The 6,391-nt window shown below is 33.2% G+C and overlaps 1 long non-coding RNA gene across 2 annotated transcripts; it reads left to right on the top strand.

Annotated features, from left to right (window-relative positions):
* Window positions 1-2,591: 2,591 nt before the first annotated feature.
* Window positions 2,592-3,008, top strand: LOC127841909 (uncharacterized). 2 transcript variants are annotated; one of them, XR_008031412.1, is made up of 2 exons: window positions 2,592-2,785; window positions 2,895-3,008. It is a non-coding gene; the product is annotated as an uncharacterized LOC127841909 (long non-coding RNA). The 2 variants fall into 2 exon arrangements; XR_008031413.1 differs by having other exon boundaries at window positions 2,592-2,764.
* Window positions 3,009-6,391: the final 3,383 nt, after the last annotated feature.

Consider the following 6,391-nt stretch of genomic DNA (forward strand, 5'->3'; position numbering starts at 1 on the left):
TGAATCGAAACTAGCCATTCATGCGATTATGCAAATTTGGATGTAAAGTTTATTAAATCTGTAAATAGTATTGATATGCCAAAAGTCTCTTGATACTTCAGCAAAACGGCGAGCGTTTTTTGTTCATGAAATTCTTTACCACATTTATCATCAACATTTACTAAAATTTGCTTACAAACAGAGAAAGTCGCTATTATCGTGTACTGGATATTGACGGGTAAAGTTTAATGTTTGCAGTAAAAGGGCGAATCGAGTTTATACTGATGTTTTCGGGAATCGCTCGAGTCGGGATTATACGTATTTACTCGGGAAAGGCTAAAAATTGTAAAAACTGATTGTAAGTAATATAGCTGTTTTTCTTATAGAGTAGAGTCATAACGCAATTTTTTTTTAGAAAGCGAGTTTTAAATAAAAGATTTTACAACTACTACTAATCAAAATTGCATCTGTAATCACATATGTTCACATATTTAAAGCAAATTTTCAGTATAATCCGTTCATAATTATTATTGGGAACCTTAAGGACACATGCCTTTTGTCAAATTTAGTTCGGACTAATGTACAAACCCACTTGGAATTTGAGTTCCAAAACATGACACTTTATAAAATGCGACGACTTAAGTCATTGCTTTTTTGCTAGTTGATCATGGGATGATCCGGGGAGATATATAACTTGACAGAAATGTACAATGGTAAATATGAAAAAACAATTTATAAACAATTCTTTAAAACGGCAAAACAGGTTATACTTCTTTCAAATGGTATGCGCCCTGTGAACGCATCATAGCAAAAACTAAACTTCACTTGCACTATTTATGCATGCTTGACGAAGAACGCGGTGTTATATAATCACTGATAGTGATTATATGAGACATATTATCCTATACAAAACAATTCGTGAGTTTCAATGCCGGTTTTTAACTATTCTGCAACGTTTGGAATAAGCATCAACATCTTCTATTATCTGTCAGGTCTCATTTTCCTCATGGACAGCGATGTATTTGAAAAGTTAACATCATATTTCTGTTCAAGTCGTTGTTTGATTACTTATAATATTCAGGTTTGTTCATAAGTTCTTCGATAAGTTTCAGTCAAAGAAAAGTATGCATAATTCCAATTAATAATCAATCATTTTAACCATATTATTCATTACACACACAAAGATCATGCGTTACAAAGTCGCAAACCTTATTGAAATACCTACCTCATTTCCATTAAGCCTGTCTGGCAGAGTCTGCTGAGGAGATCATGCATACTTTTTGCATAGATCTTGCCGCTCGAATCTCCATTTTCTTAAAGTTGGGATAAATTATGGTAGTAAAATTTAATGTCGACAAAACGTTATTAAACCTCCATGGACCTCAGATGTTGTCGATCTATTTAAAAGATAATAAATATGTATGAATGTGAATTTGGATGACCACAATAAATAATGTATGAGATCACATAATAAGTGCTCCTTGGCTCATCATTTTCAGAATAATTTTTGGGAAATAAGATACTTGTTTGTTTGAAGAAAACTACATCAATTGATCATACAATATAAAACAAATTGTCATTGAGTTCCACGTATTAACACCATCAATATTACACACGTGTTCCTTTCATGTTATCTTTTCTTTTAAAACATGTCGGCAAATATTTGCCTGATTGTAAAGTAAACATCAACTATTGCATCATCCAAAAACTGCAATACCTGGCCCCGTGTTCACAAAACATTTTTTGCAATCGAAAATCGATTTTGCTTGTCATTGAAAATGGATTTCCATTGAAGTTGATAGGCAAAAATGAAAATCGATGTCAGTTAAAATCGATTTTCGATTGCAAAATCGTTTTGTGAACACGGGGCCTGGACTGCAGTTGAGTTTAAATGAGACGATATGTAATGCTCAGTACACGTTCAAAGACGCTTGTTTGCTACTGCTCTAATCTATTAAACAACCTTGGGTTGATAAATTTCCTATTACACTAAGTTACAGGTGCATTGTGTTTTTCTATCTTTTGGTTAATTATATAACTTTGGATGTGAAATAAAATGTCAAATTGGATATTCAATTTGTACCTCAATGACGGCTACATAAAGGTCTATACGCTTTATGGTGAATATTAACAATGATTAATTGATTTCTTATTAAAATATAAGACATGTACCGTGCATGGAAATCGAAAGTTAACATTTTATATATGTGTGAATGTGTAATTGTCCTTAAAAATAGTAAGATATAATGATACACCGTGTTGATGAATTGAATGCCTTCTTTATTTTAACAAATTGTATTGTTTTTCATTTATTTCACTTTTGTTTTATATCTCATGATGTCCTACTTTGTGATCCCCACCAATTTAAAAAAAAAGAAAAAGTGTAACTAACTACACTGCTCTTAAAGCAGTCGTCGAAATTCGCACTAGCCCGACAGCAAAAAACTAGTATTTTTTCTTTCGGGCTTGTAGGAAATCCAATATTACAAGCCCGACGTGCTTGTAAAATTCAGAAAACAAAAAACGAGTTGCACTTTCATTTTCAATATTTATAAATAAAGTTTTAAGCCGCTAACAACTGCCGCTTATGTATTTAACACATTGCGCACATGTGCTGCGCAATCAGCCGAAGCACATGGTTTTGTGGTTCCCGGATTACTATTATGAAAATAAATGTTTTGCGTTGCGTTCGGTACACAGAGGGTGTAATGGCCGAACAGTTATTGAAATACGTCGCGGGGGCGAAACCTGGAAAGCGAGCGCCAACTCAAGTTTCTATTTTCTGGTGGTTTGCTCTCTCTTTTGCGTGGGTATATGGGATACTGTTCTGCTAATTTGTACCTAAACTGTATGTATATATTTATAATTTTGATTAGATTGAAATCGTGTGTGAAAGTAATTTATTCTTGTTTCAGGATACAAAAGAGTCTGGATCAGATGAGGAAGCTGACTTGGAGGTCGATGAGGATGAAATAAATCAGAGAGTTTTAATGTATTCTCAAGATTGTTGAATAAATGAATGCTTCTTTTGATGTTTTATGTTATTTTTATCTGCATTTTAATAAAAAAATGTTTGGGCTAGTAAAAGCTGACTCGGGCTAGTACAAATTCCCATATTACTAGCCCGACTTGCTTGTAGATTTAAATCTGAATTTCGATGACTGTTTCGATGACTGTTAAAGGGACCTTTTCACGGTTCGGTAAGTTGACAAAATAAAAAAAATGTTGCAGATTCGCAAGTTTTCGTTATAGTTATGATATTTTTGAGGAAGCAGTAGTACTAAATGTTTACCATGTTCTAAAATATTCATTATATACATCTTGTGACGACATGCCAGGGCTCGAAATAAACACTCGCACACTCGCAAAAATGCGAGTGAAAAATACTGATTGTGAGTTAAGTTGTAAGCCACTAGTATTTTTTGCGAGTAAAGAAATAGACTAAATAGACTAGTGAACAAAAGCGAGTAATATTGCTAAATGCGCTTGACGTCGTGAACGCTTAACCGTAGGTCAATTTATAAAACGTCCGAATACCCGCATGCGGAAGCGCGCCCCTTGTATGTAGACTTATAGTACAGATACGCGGATGGTATTGATACAAAGAACGTGAGACAGTCGACTTTTCACACGTGTTCATTAAACTTGAACAGACATGTTGTCGAAGCGAACAATAACTTTTTTCTTTTTGCCCGCAGACGGAAATAACAATAGGAAAGATAAAGCAAAGTTAACCGTTGAGTTAGAAAAAAAAACGGAAATTAAATACTTCTACGAAAACAGTGCAAACGTGGGAAAAAGAACTTAATATACAACTAAAACTTGTTGTCGATGTCATATTTTATTTTGTTTTAATGGTACTAAACTAATGTCCAAACTTGCTTAAATTTATATTTCCAGCAAAGTTTGCGATAATGTTTTTGATTTTGCGAGTTGGTATTAAAGCTGCTCGCAATGTTTTGCAATTATAAAAAAAGTTAAATTCGAGCCCTGACGTACGATCACCTCCAGCATTCGAGTAAGCAAAAGCTGTTATATTGTATTAACTCTATTAACTGAAAAAAACACTAACATAGCGTATCCGTACACGTAATAATCACTTTTGTATCTACACGCTTTACAACCTTATCTGGAAATGTAATTGTCTTTGCAGGAAATAATGTGGGCAATTGTTTCAACCTTGAAATATGTTAAAATAATGAGCTATGCATTTATCTTGGCGAGTTTATGTAATTGAGCATAATGAGTATATGTATTTTAACAATTTTTTTTGTACATGTTGTATATAAATATTTAATTATTGTACGTGTATAGGAATCGTAATACAGAAATTAATTCTAATTAGTCAATTTGGTTATTCATATCTTAAAGGGAATGGTTCATCAATCGACAACATACGAGCTAAAAGAGAGCGCTTACTGTGAATGGTATTGTACGAAAGTAGTACAACAATGGGACGGCACATGTCCTGTATATGGGTCATGTCGGTGGTATTGTCAGGCGAAACGCAAAGACTGCATCCCGGGTACACGATATCATTGTGCCAGAGATTTACATAACAAGGACTTATTTATTGAAACGTGCGCAGCTCGACGAAAGAATCAAACATAATGTTAACGACACGTAGCACATAGTTTGGATAATACAAATATCGATTGAAACTGAAACTCTTCTGTACATTAGATATATGCCTCTATTTGAGCTTAAACAGGATTCGTCGAACAGCAAAATTTATAGTTTTTTAAGAAACACTTACCTCGACAACTTAAATCCGATGTTAATAAAAATAAAATAATATAAAATAACAACGATATACTATTCCGTCCTATTTTAGTTATTCCATCCGTTATTGTATATTGATTTTAAATCACACTTTTTAAACGATTGTATCGAATGCTAACCACTTTCACCAAAAACACGATTTACGAAATCGAATGAATTGTCGCGCGATTACACAAAATGTATTCATAATAATGCACGACAAACACACACTCCGAAATAAGTTTTGAATTCGTTCGATGCTAAAAACTATTTTACTGTTAAATATAAATCTTCCACGACGGAATTGCTGTCCCTAAAATCCAGAGAGTCTCACTAAAACTGTGTTTCGTCACAGAAATTACGTCACATGAGATACGTCATAAATTTGCTGATCAAATGAATCAAAATTAAAGTACGGAAAGCTGGTTCTGTTATAAATAGTACAGTTAACGGGGATTTAGTATTAAAGACGTTAATACCATCGAAGGCCGTAGGCCAGATAGCGATTATTTACTCCAGGGCCGATTTTCATTTCTGGCCCTCAAGCAACGAGGTATTAACCTCTAAATAATGATTGTAGACCATGATAATAAATGAAGAAAATATAGAGGTGAGTATTGTGAAGTAACATGAGTAGAGCAAAAGTTTTAAGCCGACTTGTTATTTGCACATTAAAAATGTTCAAGTTTTGTTTTAAGAGAAAACAACGTTTTAAATATTTTTTCTGTGTATGATATTTGTTATAGGAGAAGAACCTCAAATATCTTTACAACAGAGTGGCAAAGCCTTTGCGTTTTGCCTACGATGTTACCGACGAAACATGTACAATGGTCGCCATAACACATCATTGGCGGTTTTTAGTGAATGTCCTACTATAAAAACTAACTTGTGTGTGCAGACAGAGCACAAGGTTGACTGTTACACTACTTCATTTTGGGAACTAACAAAAACTGACGGGTATTGTCGATGTGATGCAAGAAATGGTTATACAGCGAAATCAGAGGAAATGTGTTTTTATGAAAATAAACGCTGCTTCGGGAAGAAATGTCCTGAAGGCAACGTTCTTTCTGTGAGTATAATATTTTTTACTTTATTTAAAATGAAGCATATCAATGAAAAGTAAAAATAAAGAAGATTCAATAGCAATTTAATAAAGACTTGTGCAAAATAAGTTTTAATCCACGGAAAAAAATGATTTCACTGTATATTTGGAAGAATTTAATTTTGTGTTTGAAAGTTTGATCCCATTTTCATTCAACAAAAGTTAAACACTACAAAAATATGAAAAGTGTAATACTTTCAAATGATTTACAGTAAGACGAAATGAAAGTCTGAATAAACATATTACACTTTATTTATTTTAAAAGCAATTTCCACTGTATTTGTTGTCCCATATTGTTGTATTTAACAAATTCACGTTTCAGAAGAAATGCCGTTGCAAACAATTGAGCCGGACGAAAAAAAGCCAGAAGTCTTGACCTTACAATCTACCATTTCATCTGCAGATAAGTTCGAAAGTGTGATTGGTTATTTTGGCAAAGGTATGTCGTTTTAACGGTATTATTTAAACCGATTTGTTAACGTTTAAAACAATAATATTCTTACGATCCTATCACAATTCATAAATTAAAAGAACGATATTGATATTAAA

This window comes from Dreissena polymorpha, chromosome 8 (genome assembly GCF_020536995.1).
Source record: "Dreissena polymorpha isolate Duluth1 chromosome 8, UMN_Dpol_1.0, whole genome shotgun sequence".
Classification (NCBI taxonomy): Eukaryota; Metazoa; Mollusca; class Bivalvia; order Myida; family Dreissenidae; genus Dreissena; species Dreissena polymorpha.